The sequence below is a fragment of the Mandrillus leucophaeus genome, unplaced genomic scaffold, assembly GCF_000951045.1.
Source record: "Mandrillus leucophaeus isolate KB7577 unplaced genomic scaffold, Mleu.le_1.0 Scaffold49, whole genome shotgun sequence".
Taxonomy (NCBI): domain Eukaryota; kingdom Metazoa; phylum Chordata; class Mammalia; order Primates; family Cercopithecidae; genus Mandrillus; species Mandrillus leucophaeus.
In genome coordinates, this window is record NW_012105253.1 from 5,719,788 (window position 1) to 5,738,100 (window position 18,313).

At 40.6% G+C, this 18,313-nt stretch overlaps 1 protein-coding gene across 6 annotated transcripts in view; it reads right to left on the bottom strand.

Annotated features, from left to right (window-relative positions):
* The window catches only part of CHRM2 (cholinergic receptor, muscarinic 2), a 155,979-nt gene extending 138,172 nt beyond the window's left edge, over positions 1 to 17,807 (bottom strand). For 2 of the 6 annotated variants that reach the window (XM_011995488.1, XM_011995489.1), the window contains exons 1-2: positions 17,430 to 17,807; positions 17,004 to 17,161 (exon numbers count right to left, since the gene is read on the bottom strand). The gene's annotated coding sequence lies outside the window, so the exon portion shown is untranslated. Of the gene's footprint in view, positions 1 to 17,003; positions 17,162 to 17,248; positions 17,338 to 17,429 lie in introns of those variants that run through there. The other 4 variants (XM_011995494.1, XM_011995491.1, XM_011995492.1 and 1 more) reach the window with 2 other exon arrangements.
* Between the last annotated feature and the right edge of the window lie 506 nt (positions 17,808 to 18,313).

Genomic DNA, 18,313 nt, shown 5'->3' on the forward strand with positions numbered 1-18,313 from the left:
TTTGTATTTTTTGTAGAGAAGGGTTTTCCTATGTTGCCCAGACTGGTCTCAAACTCTTGGGCTTAAATAATCCACCTGCCTTGGCCTCCCAAAGTGCTGTGATTACAGACATGAGCCACTGTGCCTGGCTCAGAATTTTTCAATTAGAACCACTACATAAAATCAGGTTTCCTAAATCCATACCAGATGATATCTGGGCACTGTGTTTCACATACCTTGCCTCAGATCTACAAGAAATTACACTTTGAAGTATACTAGTGGCAAGAATCTGTGAGTCTTCTTCTCAAAGAGGAGTCAGAAAGCAATGGGGTAAATTTTTGGCTTCTTTCAGTGCTTTGGGCACTTCCTTTACTGTACACATATGAATGAGGCTACTGTTTACCCAAAGCCCAGACCGTTTGAAGTTATGAATGGAGAGAAGTCACATAAAACTAGAGAACTGTCACTTGGTGTTTTCACGGACCCATTTCCTTAACACAAGGTACTACAATTTTGGCAGATATCATAAGCTAGATGTTGCCATTTGACCAATCTAACTAATCTATCCATGATTCTACCCGGATTTTTAATTACCTTTTTAGGTAAATGTCAAGTGAAATAGGATGGTGTAGGGCATATGATTTAAACATAAAATGTTTCCCTTCGATGACAGATTTTGCTTATGGTAGCCAACAGGATAGGTATAGACCTTTGGATGCGTACTGACTCTTTCACAATTTGGCCTAACCTATGTTTCAGCCTTCCTTTCCATTTCCCCAAAACCACCCTAGGCTGTAGCTACTGAGAATAACATCCAGGACTCTGAATGTTCCATTCCTATGTGTTGGTACATGCTCTACCCTCTTCTGCTAAGTCCTTTCTTTTCCCCCCTCAATTCAATAAGACCCCCACTGACTCTAGTGCTTTATTAAACCAAGATTCAGCTGGGTTAGTCTAATTTTTCCCTGTGATTCGAGGAGTCTTAATGTCTCTGGTTTATCACCTGTATATTGTGTATCATTGTTTTTTCCTCATCTGATCTCTCAGGACAGACTGTAAAGGCTAGAATTATGATGAATCACCTTTGTATTCTAGATGTCTAGTATAGTACCTGTATGTAACTAAGTCTGCAGAAATATACGGTGAAGAATAAATAACCATTTCTAGTGCATTAATGTCTGTTGCTTATAAAGCACTTATATGCTCTTTATATACAATAACCAACTGACTGAATACTGCAGGGGGACAGAAATGTAAGTTTAAAATGCAGAATAATAAGATGAAAATGTTACTGACATGAATGATGGATCTTTCTCAGTTTTAAGTATGGACAATGTCCTCTTTATGTGGCTATACAGATCATACCCCTGAAATTTAAATTATTTTTAGGAGATGGAGTTGAAGGGAGTATGTGAGACCTGCTCACTTTTGCAAGCAAGCCATTCTCCAACTCTTTTTGGAATCTTTAGGGTTGTCACAGACCAGGAAGGGGGAAATTTTTGAGGTCCTATTTGTTTCTCTCTTTGGTCCATTGCTAAGGAGGGATGATAAACTGTGACAGAATTGCCATCCCCATCCAAATTCTTTTTCCTTTGGGTCTCTATGAAGAGGAACAAAACATTTTCTAAAAAGATTGAAGCAAATTATCTTTCAGCCTTATCAAATACAGTTTCTCTGACAAAGTTCCATCTGTGTTCTGATGGATTACTGGTAGCAACTAATAGCATCAGCTCATCTATAAGATTAGGGAGCTCACACTAGGAAAGACACAAAATCAACAACCAAACAAACAGAAAAACTGATTTTCTGTGAGTCGTTAAAATGTTTTCATTTTAAGTTTTGATCTTCACTGGATGTGGAATTCTCTTAGGAAGTAAAGATGAGCCATTTTATCGTCTGGCAAAACATCTTTTTGATTTTGCCACTGAGTAGCCCCTAAAGAGAATACAGTATTTACAAACAAGGCTTCTGGTATGTTCTCCTATACTTCCCTGTCATCTCACAGTTCCAAACACCTCTTAAAATAGCTTTGCAAGTGCCTTCCCAACATTCCCCAGGAGGACACCACGTTCCCAGTGTAAGTGACAGTGGTCTGGGAGCACATTCTATCACCTAATTGTGAATTTCTCTGGACTATGAAATGCTCAGTGTCTCAGAAAACACCAGTTCCTCAACCCACCACCAATTGCTTCTCCCTCCACTTTCCCCTGACAAAAAACAAAGCAAAAAAGACAACCAAAAAAAAAGGCATTTCATTTTGAAAACATTTATGGCAAAGCTGATTACATTTATGGTTATCAAGACTTTAGGATGAAGTAATCTGCTATTTGGAAGAAAAACACTTTGACAGAATTAGGAGAGATGACATCAAAATGCGGCTTTCTAATTTGTCTTTTTTTCTTACTCTAAAGACACTGCACAAACAATTTTTGCAAATTTGGCATTCAACATGACAACAGAGTTTTCTAATGACCTTAGGAACTGGGAAAGCAAAAGATAGAAGCAGATTTTGATGTCGTTTTATAAAAGAGTTCATCCATCATTCTTTCTTCAGCTTTTGAAGTTGTCATACATCTCCAGGGAACAAACTCGTCGTGTAATTAGTTTTCAATTATTCTCCATCATGTAAAGTTGCAAGATTATGCTTTTTAAAATACATTACTCCAAGTAGTTACTGCAATGATTAATGAAAACCCTAATCATTTACAGGCAATTCAGCAGGAAAAATGACTAGATTATATTTCCAAAACATCTGGAAAGCAAGAAAGTAGACGCTTTCAAGATTAAAGTAGCTTATTGAACCCGGATTGATTCTCAGCAGGGACCCAAAGAATAACACAGTGGCCAACACATGTTCTGATAGGTTGGCGTCATTTCATACCCATCATTAAAGTTTTGACAATCACTTATGTTTGAATCCAGCCTTTTCAACAAAATCTTACCACTAAATTGTAAGATTCCTTTGAAAAACATCAGGGAAACAGGAGAGGAAAGGTGAAAAACAGAATCAAAAGTCCCACACAAACCAGAAAGAATAACAAAGAATATTGATAGCCTCATATCTTTCTTAGAAGGAATAAAAGTCTAAGATTGAAAATAATCATGTGGAGCCTTCCATAGGAGTAATCATTGTAGGGTGATGAAATTGACAATGGGTTGTCAAGACATTCAGACTAAAAATCTTGTTTCTATCACTTCTGATCACTGTCACCCACATAATAAGCTACGAATATGTTTACCCTTAGTAAGTCTCCTTACTCTAAAATAAAGGCATCAGACTAGATGATGTTGGACACCCCACTAAATCTTTAAATCCATGAAGGTGAGGATATTAAAGGTAAACTAACAATGACACAGTTGTCTCCAAACTGAATATACTTATCCACTACTTTGTACTGCCCAAAACTGTAGTACCCTTTGGGAGACACCAGAGGCTCAAGACAGGGAAAGATGCCAAAACCTTCTCCTTCTAAGCTCACTAGAAGGTGGAGAAGATGAGTGGAAGATCCCTGCTGCTAAGGAGCTTAGGTCCACTGTAACTGTTAAGGCAGAAGTGGTGCTGTTAGGAGGGAACTCTAAGCCCTCCTAACAGATGAAAGAGTAAGAGAATAGATGAAAGTGGGCACCTACGTGTAGTACTTTTCCTTCCCCTTTTGAGTAAGGCTAAGACTATATTGCCTGGCAAATTATCCAGAATGTTACTTAGTTTCATGAGGTATATTATTCTTCATCTTTTTTCATTTATCTTTTACATAGGGTCAAGTAAAAATAGAAAACTACTAAATCCATCCCTAATATGAGAAAAAACAGTCTGTTTAAATCATATGCAATGTTTAGCTGGCTACAATTTCTTTTAACATGTATGATATGCGTAAACAAGTCTTGTCTCTTTAAAAGTGCATGTGTTTGAGATTAATTAGATTCAGCTTAAACAAAATAATATTACCATATACCTATAAGCATGGCCTAGAGTAAATTTTGCTCAGGCTTAGATAAAATATTGGTTTCGAAAGTGGAAACATTTATCAGAAAGGAAGTTTTATTTTCAAAGAAAAATTTTACCTAGAAAGAGTTTCTTTGAGCTATTTCAGAAAAGAATAACTTGGTATTTTGAAACCAACAGAAGAAGCAGATTGGGATAGTAGGAAACTTGGAACTCTTAGCAGACTACTAGCATAAAATATCATTAAATAAATATTTATTGAGCTCTGCTATGTGCCAAGAATAGAGGCAGGCATCAAATTCAATGCTGAGAAGAAGGAAGGCGAGGAGGAGGGGAAAAGAAGAGAAACAAGAGGAAGAGGAGGAGGAGGGTGAAGAGGGGGAGGAGCAGAAGGGAGAGAAGAAAGGGGAGGAGGAAGAAAGGAGGGAATACAAGTCCCGTCCTTATGGAGCAGGTTTCTTTTAATGAAACCGGAGAACATCAAAAGAATCTTGTATAAAGGAGTTGAATATAAGGTATGAGTGTAAGATAAAGAGTAGGTATGTGAAGAGGTTAGATTGTCAAGTTAAATAAGTGGGTTCCATTAGCTTCCATGTGTAAAGCCAGTGTCTAAATAGCTGGAGGGACTAGACCAATATTCAAACAGTATCGATTTTCCTAAAGGCAGAGGATAGAGAAAACACCTCAGAGGAATACTAAGAACCTCTTAGGACTTCCCTTACTTCTCAAATAGGAACAAGTATACTCTGTCTGCTATTGGTAAAACAAAAAAGATTTATGGTGTTTCATTTAAAGGTTATTTAGGGGTCAGTATGGTCTTGCATAAAATGGTCTTTCAACTAGGTTTTCAGTTTTTCAACTTAGCTTCAACATAGCCATGGCTGCTGAAGGTTAGTAGATGATGTGAGAAAGAGAAGTGGAAAGTAAACAGCCCTGTAATACTTTTTCCTCTCCTCTTCTTGAATTTACACGCTCAGAGAAATAGAAGAGTTGTCCAAACTTGGAAAACAAACCACTTAAATCTTTCAAGAGAGAGAAGTTAAAGGTTTTTTTGTCTGAATTTTAAAAATCCTGTAAAAGATACATTCACGGGAAAATAAAGACAGTTAAATAAGAACTGCAAGATGCTAAGAAAGTGCATCTTTTAAGATGCTAAGTACTCTTTTCTAAGTACTGAAATAGGGATATGGTGGGTTAAAGGAAAATGAAAAAGAGAATTAAAATATTCAGAGCATGAGTTCTGTGATCACTTTTAGAAAGTTCTAGAGAGCTTAAGAATATGGAAATGTAAGATTAGAGAAAATACAAAACAAGAATAAAATAATATAATGGCAAAAATAAAAAAACTCTCTAATCATCTTCAAGAAGCATGGCAAAACATTTACTGATTTAATGAAAATCACAAAGAAAAATGAATGCTATGGACTATCATTCAGTGCTAAAAAGAAAGGAACTATCAAGCCATGAAAAGACATGGAGGAACCTTAAATGACTTGAATTTACATACCAAGTGAAAGAAAGTTATTACTAAGTGAAAGAATTCATTCTAAAAAAACTGTATGATTCCAATTACATGACAGTCTGTAAAGGCAAACTATAGTGACAATAAAAGAATCAGTGGTTGTCAGGAGTTAAGGCAAAGAGAGAAATAGATGGAAGGGGCACAGAGGATTTTTAGGGCAGTGGAAATACTTTGTATGATGCTACATGCATGCAGTGGTGTCTACATACTGTTATACACTTGTCCAAAATCAGGGAATGCCCAACAACAAGCAGGAACCCTAATGTAAACTGTGGGCTCTGGTGATACTGATATGTCAATGTAGTTCATCAGTAGAAACAAATGTGTCACTCTGGTGGGGGACGTCGATAGTGGAAAGGAGCAGGTGTGTATGGGGCCAGAAGGTATATGAAAACTATTCTTCTCAATTTTGCTGTGAAATTAAAACTGGTCTGATAAATAAAGTCTATTTAAAAAAAACTGCTGCAGCAAGAAAAAAAAGGAGTCTTTCAATAATTACATATAGTAACAGAAAAAATGCTAATTGAATTTTAGATAACTGACATCTTGGTATCAAATTTCATTTTCCCATGTATTAGAAAAGTAAAGTAAGAACACTCAGGAGTTTGGGAGAAATAATAATTTTAAAATGTAATCAAATGTTTACTGCAAGTGAAATGAGTAAGTCACAGTAATTTAATTAAAATATGCAAACCAAACAGGAATGATCTTTAGCAAATCTGACCAATATTTGGTGCAGGGATTTCAATGATCTGGATTCCCAAGTCTTAGGGAATAAACTGAATGAATTTAGAGTCATATAGGAACAGGGGCAATAGCTATTAAAGGAGAAGAGAGCAAGGCTGCCAATAATTGCCAATACTCTAGATTCCATGTCTACTAAAATAACGGAATTAAACCGTACCAGAAAATGTAACAAACCTTACGCACTAAGAAAAATTACAGAGAGGCAAGAGCAATTGTAGCTGAGGAATGGAAGTGCAAAAAAAAAAAAAAAAAAGAAAGATCCAAGAGGAATGGACCACAGGAACTTGCATTGTGATGAAGAAGTTGGAATAAGCTGGTGAATAGCAAAGGGGAGTCATTTGACAACCTCGGTTTTTTCCCATGAAAATGGCCCCTGCGATTCAAATTGAATATTTCAATGATAAGAAAATCTCATTTTATTTGGTTCGAATATGAAAACTTACTAGAAAATAAAGATGGCCGCCTTTTTTTCCTAATGCTAGAAGATAAAAATTATTTGAGTTTTCAGTAAATTCTTACAGAGATAGAAGCCAAGGTAGCTCCTTATAAATGAGAGAAATTTAAAGAGGAATGCTAAGGATGTGAATTTCCTGGAGAATGTGTTATGTAACTAACAAACTGCGTGGGAGAGGAGTAATTATCACTTTAATTAATTAGAGCCCTGTTACAGCTCCCTTGTGAAAGATAATCCTTTATTAAAAGTGTCAGTATGTGAAAATATTGACTGATATTGAAATGTAAGAGTGTAAAATTTCAATTAATTGTGGAAAAGAAATTAGCTGGTGTTATCGTTTACCAGTAGACAGTCATGATTGCCAGAAGGTATGGGGGCATACAAATAAGTGATTAGTTAACAATGGACATGTAAACAGGAACAGAATTATTCCAAGCAGGTTTATCCCTTAGGACATCTAACCTCTTTGGCCTTTTGTTTGTGCATCTGCAATGCAGAAGTTAAGGTTAAGTAATGGCAATTGTTTTGCAGAGGAAGGAAAGAGATATTACAGTATGAAATAGAAGGAGATCAAATAATGACATTTTACCAATACTTAATGTTTTCCTAATCAACAGAAATGTTGCAACATATATATGTTATATAAGCATCAATAAATATTGTATGCCTTGGAAATTTCATACCTGAAAACCTTGCTGAGACTTTTTCCACCTCTGCGCCTAGAAAGAGCTTCATAGTTATGAAGACTCAAGCACTTTTAAATTCAAAGCCTATAAATTATACTAAGCCAGGAGGTTAGTTGCCAGGAGACAGATTCTAAAACTTCACCTAAGACTGATTCCTTTACCATGAAGTCTGTTTTCATGACTTCATTTTCTGAATACTGACTAGAAGTGAGATTTGCTTCTATTTCATTTTCTTCTCTCTCTCTTTTTCCTTATCAGAATTAGATGCCAAATAATATATTGAGATACCCTCTGAAAGAATTTCTTGTGGTATAGTAAACCAAAACAAAAAAACATTAAAAGCTGATCTTTGACCTTAGATTTGGGAATAATGCCGAAAGCCACATACTCACTCTTAGACCTAGAATAAGTTGTTTAGTGTCAATAAGCCTCGGTTTCAAGATTTAGAAAGAAAAAGGAATAAATTTATCACATAGATTGGGCATGAGGTATAGAAACAATACATGTAAAGAAATGGCATAGGTTCTAAAATTTGGTAAACACTCAAAAAACAGCAGCTGTCATCTCATGGTTTTTGTTGCCATTATTATTGTCACAGAAGAGTATCTCACCCCAAATTCTGAAATTTCCCCTAATATGGATATAACTAGTCATGGAAAATATCCAGGCAGGCTTATTTTAAAGTAAAGCAAAACTGAGATTGCTTGTTTACTGTTGAATGATACCCAGTTGCCAGAGAGAATAGAAATTAAACCTGTATCATCTACCCCTCCTCCTGCCTTCACTAGCTCCATCCAGCATAGCACAAAGAAAAATAAAGTCTTTATTATTTAGGCTTACATGTGAAGACATAACTGCCCCCTCCACTGATAAAATCTGATAGAAAAGTAATTTTGAGGATAAAGCAAGAAAACGGTAGGCATGTCTGGGAAACATGCTTTGGCCCTGGGGCTGCTCTTTATCTTCTCCCTAAAATGAAACCAAATGCCCTGATGCTCTCCAAAGAACACAATTAAGTAGAATTTTCTTATCACTTTCTATTTTCATGCTGGTTACGGTAGAAGCTCTTCCCTTTGTAACAGTGCCAAGCAAGGCAGAGTATTAGAAAGTCTTCATCTTGTTCAACAATGTAAAACAGGGTGCGAAATGTATTTTTTTCTTTACCAATCAAATTATTCCATGCTTATCTTTTATAGAAAGGAAGAAACCTTAGGCTTCAGGTAATTATTTAGCTCACAATCACATTCCTCCTAAAGAGATCCTTGATAGTTAATTAAATAAGAAATAACGGGCTTGTTTTCCAAGGTGATTCTGTCTTGTTCATTGGCTTGGCATGAATGAGGAAGTGAGGAATGGCTTATTTGCTTTATTCAAACAGAAGAATCATCAGCATGACTAAGAGTGAACAATAACATCAAGAAAGGTCATTATAACTTTCTTATTCCTAGAGGAGGTATTGTATCCGCCTGTTACTTGGGATCATCATAGTGCAACAACATTTTGCAACAATGACAGTGAAATGTATCAGCATTAACATTTAAGACAATTCTCTGGCTTTCCCTGCTCCTCCACTACAGTTGAGAAAGAAGAGGAAGAAGTCCAGGTGCTTGATCCAGCTACATTAGTAATAAGAATCTACATAGAACACCAGATAGAAGAATGCAGAGAGGAGCTCTGGAATCATGAAGATATATATGATCTGTGAAGATATTAAACTAATGAAAGGAATTTAAGAAGAAAAAAATAAAACAAGAAATAGAAAAGAAATCAAGTACTTATTTCTTAAATAGCTGAGACTGATTTAACTCCAAGGATATATTGTATGCAGATGGGACTGTGTCCCATGTAAACACACAGGTATCTAGGTTTCCTCTACATTGAAAGATATGCTTCTTAATCTATAGCTGTCCTGAATTGTTATTCATTGTTCACACTAGGATTTGCTTAACAAATCAAAAAGTCTCTGGCTACAACAAAGCTCTCCATCCCAGCCCTAATGGAAAACACATATGGTACTATTGGCAGTGACATTTGAGTTATACATCCTATCTTCTTTCCTCTTTGATGCCTTTTACATTCCAATTCATCAATCTGTTATTTAAAATGTAGTCCTGTGATTTCCCACCTCAGTATCATGGAAGGGGCTTGTTGAAAATCTAGATTCCTGGGCCTAACTCCCAGCCTGACTCAACATCTTTACAAGAGGAATAAAGTATCTCAGATAATCCAACCTGTGAATTAATCTCTTTTAAATGACTTCTTAGAAGATAATATTTACATAATTCATAATCTTATCATTTAAAGCACTATATACCTGGTGACTATGAATATTGACTTTTGAAAAAGTGGGCCCAGTTCTGCCACGAGGTCAATATTCAAGGGTATTTAGGATTCTCAGTCTCAGAAAAGAGAGGTCCTGCTTTTCTGAGCTCAGTAAATACAGATAGCTTCAAAAGACTGCCTTGCTACCATAGTTTTTGTTGTGTATTTGCACTGATCTTAAAAATGTAGATCCTCAGTTTTATTGTTGCTGTTACTCATTGTCCGTGTGCTGGAAATTTGAACTTAAACTAGCACTTAGCCTATGAAGTTGCCTACAACTTCTTTGATACAATAAAATGGAGGGGTACTATTCATATCTATGGGGTGGCACACTATGCAATAAAATAGTAAAATTATTTTGAAAATAGAAAGTGATTTTAAAAATTCCACTTAATTGTGTTATTTGGAAACATCAGGGCATTTGGTTTCTTTTTAAAGAGAAGATAAAGATACAAATTTAAGTGAATATTGCCATCATTTATAAAATATGGCCTCTATTCTCACCTCAAATGTATCCCTAACAAGTTCTAGCTGTTACTCTACTACCAGCACCAGATAAAACCATCCAAGTTGCCTAGCATTTTTATAAGTTAACTCCTTTTGTAAATAATTTGTTTTTTAAAATACAAATACCCATGACTTCACCTTCCAAAACACATTGCTATGAATAATAAGGGCCAAAAATGTCATTATTATTATATTGATTAGGCATATAAAAATAACAGGCATATACTGAGCACCTAGTGGGTGCCAGGTGAGGCACCTGGCTGTGAAAGATTAAATGAGATAGAGGATGTAAAATATTCATTAAATTCATCATATTATATCATACCTTTTCATGAGTATTATTATTAGTTTGAGGAAGGGCTAGATTATAAGTGTGAAGCTTATCATTACCTGTTGGTAATAATAATAAATTCCATGAAGAGGAGGCAGAGGAGGAGGAGAATAAAGGGGAAATAAATATATTGGCCAGTAGTTATTTAGCATGTACACCATACCAGTCATTACACTACACTATGTATATGTACACTCAGCTATGCATGTGGATTCTCTCCTTGTGCAGTGGGAGGATGAAGAAATGCCTGGGAGAAAGATGGTTGGCAAAACAGCTCTGATCAGCTATGGAAGCTCTTATGTGGATTTGATTTCAGGGTTTATCCTAGACAGTTGAGAAACACTGAAGAATTTTTAACAGGAGAATGACATGTTCAGATTTGCATTTTAGAAAGGTCACTTTGGCAGTGTGAGGAGTAGCTTGTACTAGAGAAAGACTGGAGAGTGGGAGGCCGGTTCGAAGCATGTGGCTCTGGTGATAGTTCATGTGAGAGGTGCGAAAGGTCTGAAGAGATGCCTGGATGGAAAGAGGGGGATGGATTCTAGGGAAGCCTCTCAGGGAACAGATTTAACCTGGGGACTGATGAGAGGGCAGCAGTGGAATTTGGAGTGAGAAAGAAAGAAGATATGTTTATATCATATCAACCTCACTTCTAGTTTGCCATGTATTTAGGGATTAATAAAAATGTGCAGCTTGAGATGATTATTCACACAATCATGTAAGTAAGAGTAAAACTTCTGCGTTTCTCATCTAACAGATATCTCCACTCTGTTTTTCTTTCTCATGTGTATGTGTGTGTGTGTATATATATACCTATATATATTATGCATGTGTGTATGTGTGTATATATGTATATGTATATATGCATATGTATACATATATATATATATCTCCAGCAAAAAAAATGTTTCCATTCTAAAGATAGAAAACTTCCATTTAGAAGTCTTAAAGACTTAAATGTACAAAATATTCTGACTATCCTCCCAGGGATATCTCAGTGGCATCTCTTTGTCTTCCATAAGAACATTTTCATAACAATGTTAAACATGTAAGGATATAAATATCCTTCCCACCCCTTTGCCATAACTGTATACATAGTAAACAACATTTGACATGCCCAGACAACAAATGTATTCTACTAATCTCTTTGCTTAAAAACATATTAATTCAAAGTCCTTCTTGCTTAGGTCCAGTTGAATTTTTGATTGAAATTGAAATTCTCCCTAAGCTTTAAAAAGGATGTCCTTGTCCTATCCAATCCAATGTGCTTCCAGTTATTGAACACCAGAGGGCATCATTCAGTGAAAGCTTGGATTTGGGAGGGAAGAGGGGAGAGGGAAGGGGGCAGAGAGAGAGGCAGGGGGCATGGGGGAAGACAGAGAGAGAAAAAAAAGAGAGAGAGACAGGAGGAATTCCATTACTAATGAAAGAAACTGAGAAAACCGAGTTTTTAGTGTGTACCCTTATCTACCATGAAACATTACCATGGTAACAGCACCAGTTAAGATGATTGTATATTTAGGTCATAGTATAAAAGAAGGAGCTAGAACATGTGAAGAAAAAAAAGAGAAATAAATAAAGTAAGACAAAGATATATAAAGAGTGGAAAGAGGCAAACCAACTGGAACCTACCTCATTCTTTGCTAATAGCAGTTTACAAAGTTAACATTATACTTTTCAAAGCACATGTGGATAGTAAATACTAATTAAAATTAAATGGAGCCATTGAAATTCAGAATCCTAAGTGCCAACAATCTTATAGAAAAAGAGAACTCATTTAGCATGAAAAAATGAAGAGACAACTAGACTGGGACTGGGATGTGTGTGTTCTTATGCAGTTCTTGGTTAGCTGTGTCACCTTGAAAAAGTCTCTTGATCTGCTTCCTATCATGACTTCAGCTGAATGGTATCAAACTTATCTTTTATCACTTTGCATCAGACAAAAGAACTTCTGTTTAGTAATGTCTTAGTATTGTTGAGAGGTGAAAATGGCATCTGCCAAAATTTTGGTGCCCTTGTTTACCTCTGACAGAGGCAATCACTGACTAAACAAAACAAGCACGTGCCAACTAAGAACCTACTCAGCTCTGCATCTTCTTTGCTTGAGGTTTAGGGGATCTAACAAAAACATGCAAAGTTGAATTAACAGATGGGGAGAACATCAGTGAACTTCTGAATGCGACACTTTTGTTTTCCCCAATCACAGGGAAAGCAAGTGCCACAGCTATTTATAGAGAGCCAATCGACACACTATAAGAACTAAGACTGTGGAGTCCAACAAGCTTGTGTTTGAATCCAGGGGCTGCAACTTACTAGCTGTATCGTCTTGGGTCATTATCAGACCCCTCTGAATGCTGGTTTCTTCCTGTGGAAAATAACATCTACTACATAGGATTGTTGCAGTGATAAAATGAGAAAATTGATTGCTGTATTAACTCATTCAACAAAGATCTAATATGTTTCTTAGGTATGCCTGGCTGTATTTTAAGTCAGAGTCTAAAGCAACTGACAAAACAGAAAATATCATATGGGAAAATGCTTAGAATAATGCCAAGGACTTAGAACATACTCAGCAAAAATACCTGTCTAAGGAAAGGTGACTTGCATCTCTTTCCCCACACACCACCTCCACCACATAGGCCAGCTGAGCTGTGGGACATGCAATCAGTACACTTATGCCATTTATCTTAAATGAGAGAAGTCCTGACGCCTGCTCAATGAACCAAAGGTGGGCATAGTGGGTACAGGAAACAAAAGCGGGTTGTTAGTAGTCACAAGGTAGACATTGGTGGTATTCGATACATAGGAGTCTATTGAGAACTATGCCACAGGGAGTCCATGTCATAAAATCTCAAGCAAGTCAAATATAAGTTTAAATAAGGAAAACAGTTCTTCAAGAGAACTGTGTGGCAAAATGTTTCTGTCAGCCTCTATCCTATTGAGTAAAGTGGGAAAAGTTTAAGGCAGGATTGAGAATGGTGTCTGGGTGGTCGTGTGAAGATAATAGAAGGGGTTCGCTCGCATATGCATAGTCTAAACAAAGACTGACATCAGTGATGAAGTTTGAATCCAGCACAATTATTGATATACCCACAGATTCTTGCCCTCAGTTGTCTCTGTTCCATTCCCTCTTCATTTCCTTTTTATTCTAATTTCTCCTCTTCTCCCTCTTTTGTCCTTGCTTTAAATTTACTCATTGTTGCGGGTCAGAGAGACATATGACTCCTAATTAGCCAGCCTAGCTTCCATTGAAGACAGGTCATTCATGCTTTTTGTGCCTTCCCCACCTGCCAGCAGACTGGGACTGTTGTTTTCTTTGGACTTCTGAAACCACCCATTCCTATTGGCCCTGGGAATGGCTGCTCTGGAATTGGAATTGCAATTGGAAAATTGTCCAATAAAGACACATCCGGATGCTTGACTACATGGACTTTCTGGGCAATGAAGGGGATAGGGCCAATTTAGAGCAATATAGTTTTTTTGTTTGTTTTTTAACATGAAGACAACAGTCTCAGCCTCCCAAAATTGAGGGACTGTGGGAACTCACTCCAAAGGGACTTTTACTGGTATTTGACCTGCTAGTTCTTTCCACATCTGTCTCTGAAGTTAGTTGAGAGCTGAAAACATGCCCTTTGGGTTCCCTTTTACTGGAACTATGACAGTATTCAAATATGCCTATTTGCTCACTCCAGTTTGCCTCCAGGCACCCTCAAGCACCCTTCTGCAAACAAACATGCCTCTTTATTTTATAGGAAAACGAAGCATCTTTCAGGCAGTCTAGCTCTGGGAATTTGGAGTCCCAAAACTTTCCCCCATTCCCATCCCACCTCATTCACAGAACTTTATTTTAAAATGGTAAACAAATTTGACTGGAGTTCTCACCTCTTTTTAGGGTCAGCTTAAATTTTTTAAGTTTTAATTGGCATTATTGTCTAGCCCAGGAAAACAAAGAGAGTCAATAGGAAGTTGCTTATCTATTGTATTGCTGCAACCTAGAACACATTATTGATAATAGTAATAACAATAACAATTCACTTGGCATTAATTTATTACTTCTGAGTCCTCAGCTGCCAAGCCTGCAAAGCTGGGACATTGTTGGCACAAAATTCTTCCATTCGTTTGACAAGTCTCAAAAGTCCACTTTCTGAACTGCAGCCGACTACAGTTCCCAGCTTAAAATTGGCTCTTGGCCAAGTCAACTGTTTTTACTTCTGTGATCATCAGTGCCTTTATTATTACCTCCCCAATAATGGCACAGGTATGCCTGTTTGTGGCTTGTGTTTAAAGATATCATCATCTCTATTTTTTTTCTTATCAATGAAAATGCATATATTTCCTATCATATGGTTCCACATTTTTATCGATTGCTCACAAATTGCAATGCGCGGCCTTTGCCGCACAATCCCGAGTTCATTACTCTGGAGTTTATTAAAAGCTTCATTTTGAGAGCCCCCTCAATCGGAAACGGCAGGATTGTCAGAAGCGAAGAGAAGCGCTGGCGCATCCCAGCACCAGGCATCGAACTTCCCTGGGCAGGATGGAGAAAAGCTGCCGCCCGCGGGTGGGCTGCTGGCGGGGACGCCCAGCGGCGGGGCGGGGCGAGACAGGGGCGGTCTGCAGCGCTGCAGCCGCAGGAGCCCTCAGGGCTCCGCAAGCCCCGCCGGTTTTCCCCAGAGTCTCTCACCCCTCGTGCCTAACCCAGTTCCAGTTTTCAGAAGGCCTTTAGGGTTGTCCCAAGGTTTCTCTCTGGAGTCTAGGTTGACTCCCCTCTCCACCCTCTGAGCCCTGCTTGGGCCATGGCCATGACCCTGGCGGTGGCTGCAGGCGCCCCGAGCTGTGGAGCAGGGGCTGCGCGCCAGAGCTCTGGAGGGCGTGTGGCAGAGCGTGGGGACTGGTCGTTGTGTGCTTGTGTCTCTGGCTGCGTGTACTAGGGGAAGGGCAAATCACACGGCTGCCACATACCCACTGCCACCCAGCGCTAAGAAAAGAGCAGGAAAAACAAAACAAACAAAAAAGAAAAGAAGAAAGGGAAATAGAAAGTCAATGTGGGGGATTCCGGAGCTTGAGGAGTGGGAGGCGCCGCATTCTTCTTGGCTCGCGGCGCTGGGGCTGGAAGACTTGGAGCCCTGGGTGGCCGCCGTCACAGACGTGCTGTGGCGGTGAACTGACCTAAGGATGCGGGAGGGCGGTCTGGGCGAAATGTCCACCGACAGTTCTGCTGGCTTTACGCATTTACCTCCAATTCTCTGTTCTCCTCCAGCCTCTCTGCCCCTGGCGACCCTCCCTGCTGGTATTTCCGTATATGCAAGAGCCTTGACAACATCGCCAGGGACTGGCGGGTCGGTGGACTCTGCCTGGGACAATTTTGTGTCTCGGGGCAACCTCGAGGTCGGCGATGAGCAGGAAGATAGAGAAAGGGATGCGGGTGCTGGAGGCCGACGGAGGCAAAGGGTGTGCCGCCGTGTGTGTTCTTAATTCTGGGGAATTTTCACCTCTCCCGGAGGAGTCTCTGCTTACCCCGTGAGGGGCCCCAGGGGCGCCCGGCAGCGCGCATAGGTGGAATTTCTGCGCGTCTACCGGTACCAGGCATGGACCTCACCTGTCCGGGTCCGAGAGCTACAAGTTAGCGGCGATTGCCTGGGACCTCAGGTGCGGACTGCAAGGGACATTCTTGGGGGGAGGGGGGAGGCGTACAGCGGTCCCCAATCTACGACCCCGGGGACTACCGGGGCGGTTCAGGACCCGTTGTGAGTTAGGTGGCAAAGCCCAGGCACAGTCTGGTACCTCATGAGCTTCGGGCTGAGACCTTGTCCCCTAGCCACGGCGGACAGTCTAGCTCCTGCGAGGGGCTAAAATAGAATAGGATTGCAGAATGCTTCCCTCTCCTTTGTCTTGGGACCCTTTCCCCCATTCTTAATGCTTCTCCTCCTTGGCCATGACCCGGAGACCGCAATGGGAAACCTCTCCAGCGCCCGAGGGCTGCTTCGAAAGCGGAGCCGGGGGACAGCCTGGAGGCCGGGCGAGCCGGGCCTCCATCCCACACGCACAGAAGACGCGGTCAGACCCCAGCAGGAAGGAACCCGAGGGGCGGGAGGGACGAAGCTCTCCTTGTCTTGTCCATGGCCGCATCTGGAGTGGGTGGCGGGAGGGGGGGCGGCAACAGTAGAGGGAATGGGGGGCTGTTGGGAACGATGCCGGGACAGCGCGGCTCCGAGGCTGCTTTCGCCACATTCGGCTGGACTCAGTGACCCTCGGAATCGTAGGGGTACCCCGCCCCGCGCTGTGCCTCATTTGCCCCTTCCTTCCATACCCGCCATCACTGCCCCCAACGCTCCAAGCCCCAGGATCCAAAGTTTCCGTTTGAGAATCTGCACGTGGGGAGGACCTCCCTCCAATTCCCCCAAGCCCCGACCCCTGAGCGTCCGGTTTGGGGGGATATGAAGGGAGAGACCCCCTGGTGCCAGGGTCCTCGGAGTGGGTAAGCGGAGAGCTGCACAGCGCGGGGCCCTTACCTGTCGCTGGTTTCGCTCCAGTTGCCTCCCCGGCTGCGAGGTGGTGGAGGCTTGAAGGAGCGAGGAGCCCTTTGTGGGTTCAGGGCCGATCCGCCCGGGCTGGAGCTGCGCACCGCTTAGAGTCCGAGGCCAGCCGCCGGTTCTCTTTCTCCCTTGATCTTGCAAAAGAAAAGGAAAAGATTAGTTGATGCCGAGACACTGGAGGGGTGGGGCGGGAGAGGCGGGAGAGGCGGGAGAGAACCGACCCAAAGGCTCTGGCGAGAGCTGCGGGGCTGGCGCGCTTGCAGGCAGAGTCACGCACCCCACACTCGTCTCAGCCGCTTGGCTAGTCTGTGACCTGTTCGTGGTTTAGACTGGAGTTAAATTGACGCTGCCCCCGCCCTCCACGCCAAACCACTAAAGGAGAAGCAAACAAGACTTTCAAACCTGGCTTTCACGAAGAGCCTGGAGACCAAAATAGAACGGAGACCTGGATGCCTCGGCGAGCTGGGTTGGATTCATTTCTTCACCAAAGTGCTTGGGGAAGTAGGAATTAGTTTTGGGGAGGCAACACCTATTCCGGTATCTCGGCGATTTCCTGGTGAAATCTGCGATTGCCAGGCTCTGGCCAACCGGCAGCCTGGAGCGTGTGAGTGTGTGTGTGTGTGTGTGTGTGTGTGTGTGTGTGCGCCCGCGCGCGCTCCCTAGGTCTTTGCGCCCGGGCGCCTTTAGTACAGCAGGAGAGTGTGTCTGTATTCGTGCGTGTGTGTTCGATTAGCTGCAATGGACGGACAGTTTCTGGAGAGAACATTTACAATTTTCTTTCAGTATGACAGGATTAGTTGCTGTTGAAGGCTCTCCCCCAATGAAATCTTCTGTGCTCTCTGATTTGGCGGTTCTTCTGAGCAAATATGACAGCCTTTTCTCCAGGCTCTTTTTCGCTCCTCTCCATTTCCATCCCCAGAGCCCAGCTCTCCATCTGCAATTTCTACATCAGAACCACCCCCAACCCCGAGTCCCTTCCCTGCAAGTGTGTGAGTGCTACAAAGGTGACATGGCATATTGGGAAGAACGCAGTATTGCCTTTTGATTGTCGGAGATACTTAAGCTCAGTTTATTCAGGTGGGAAAATGTTAGACTAAATCCCCTATGCTTTGTAAATATATAATTGTACTGAACTATTCACATATTGTTTATTTCTTTGGAGCGTTGACAAATGTATTCGAAGGAGAAGTAATTTTTTTTCTCTTATTTTAAACATGAGACAGTGACCATGTTTTCTTTACCTAATGGGCAGTAGACTACAGAATACACACACACACACACACACA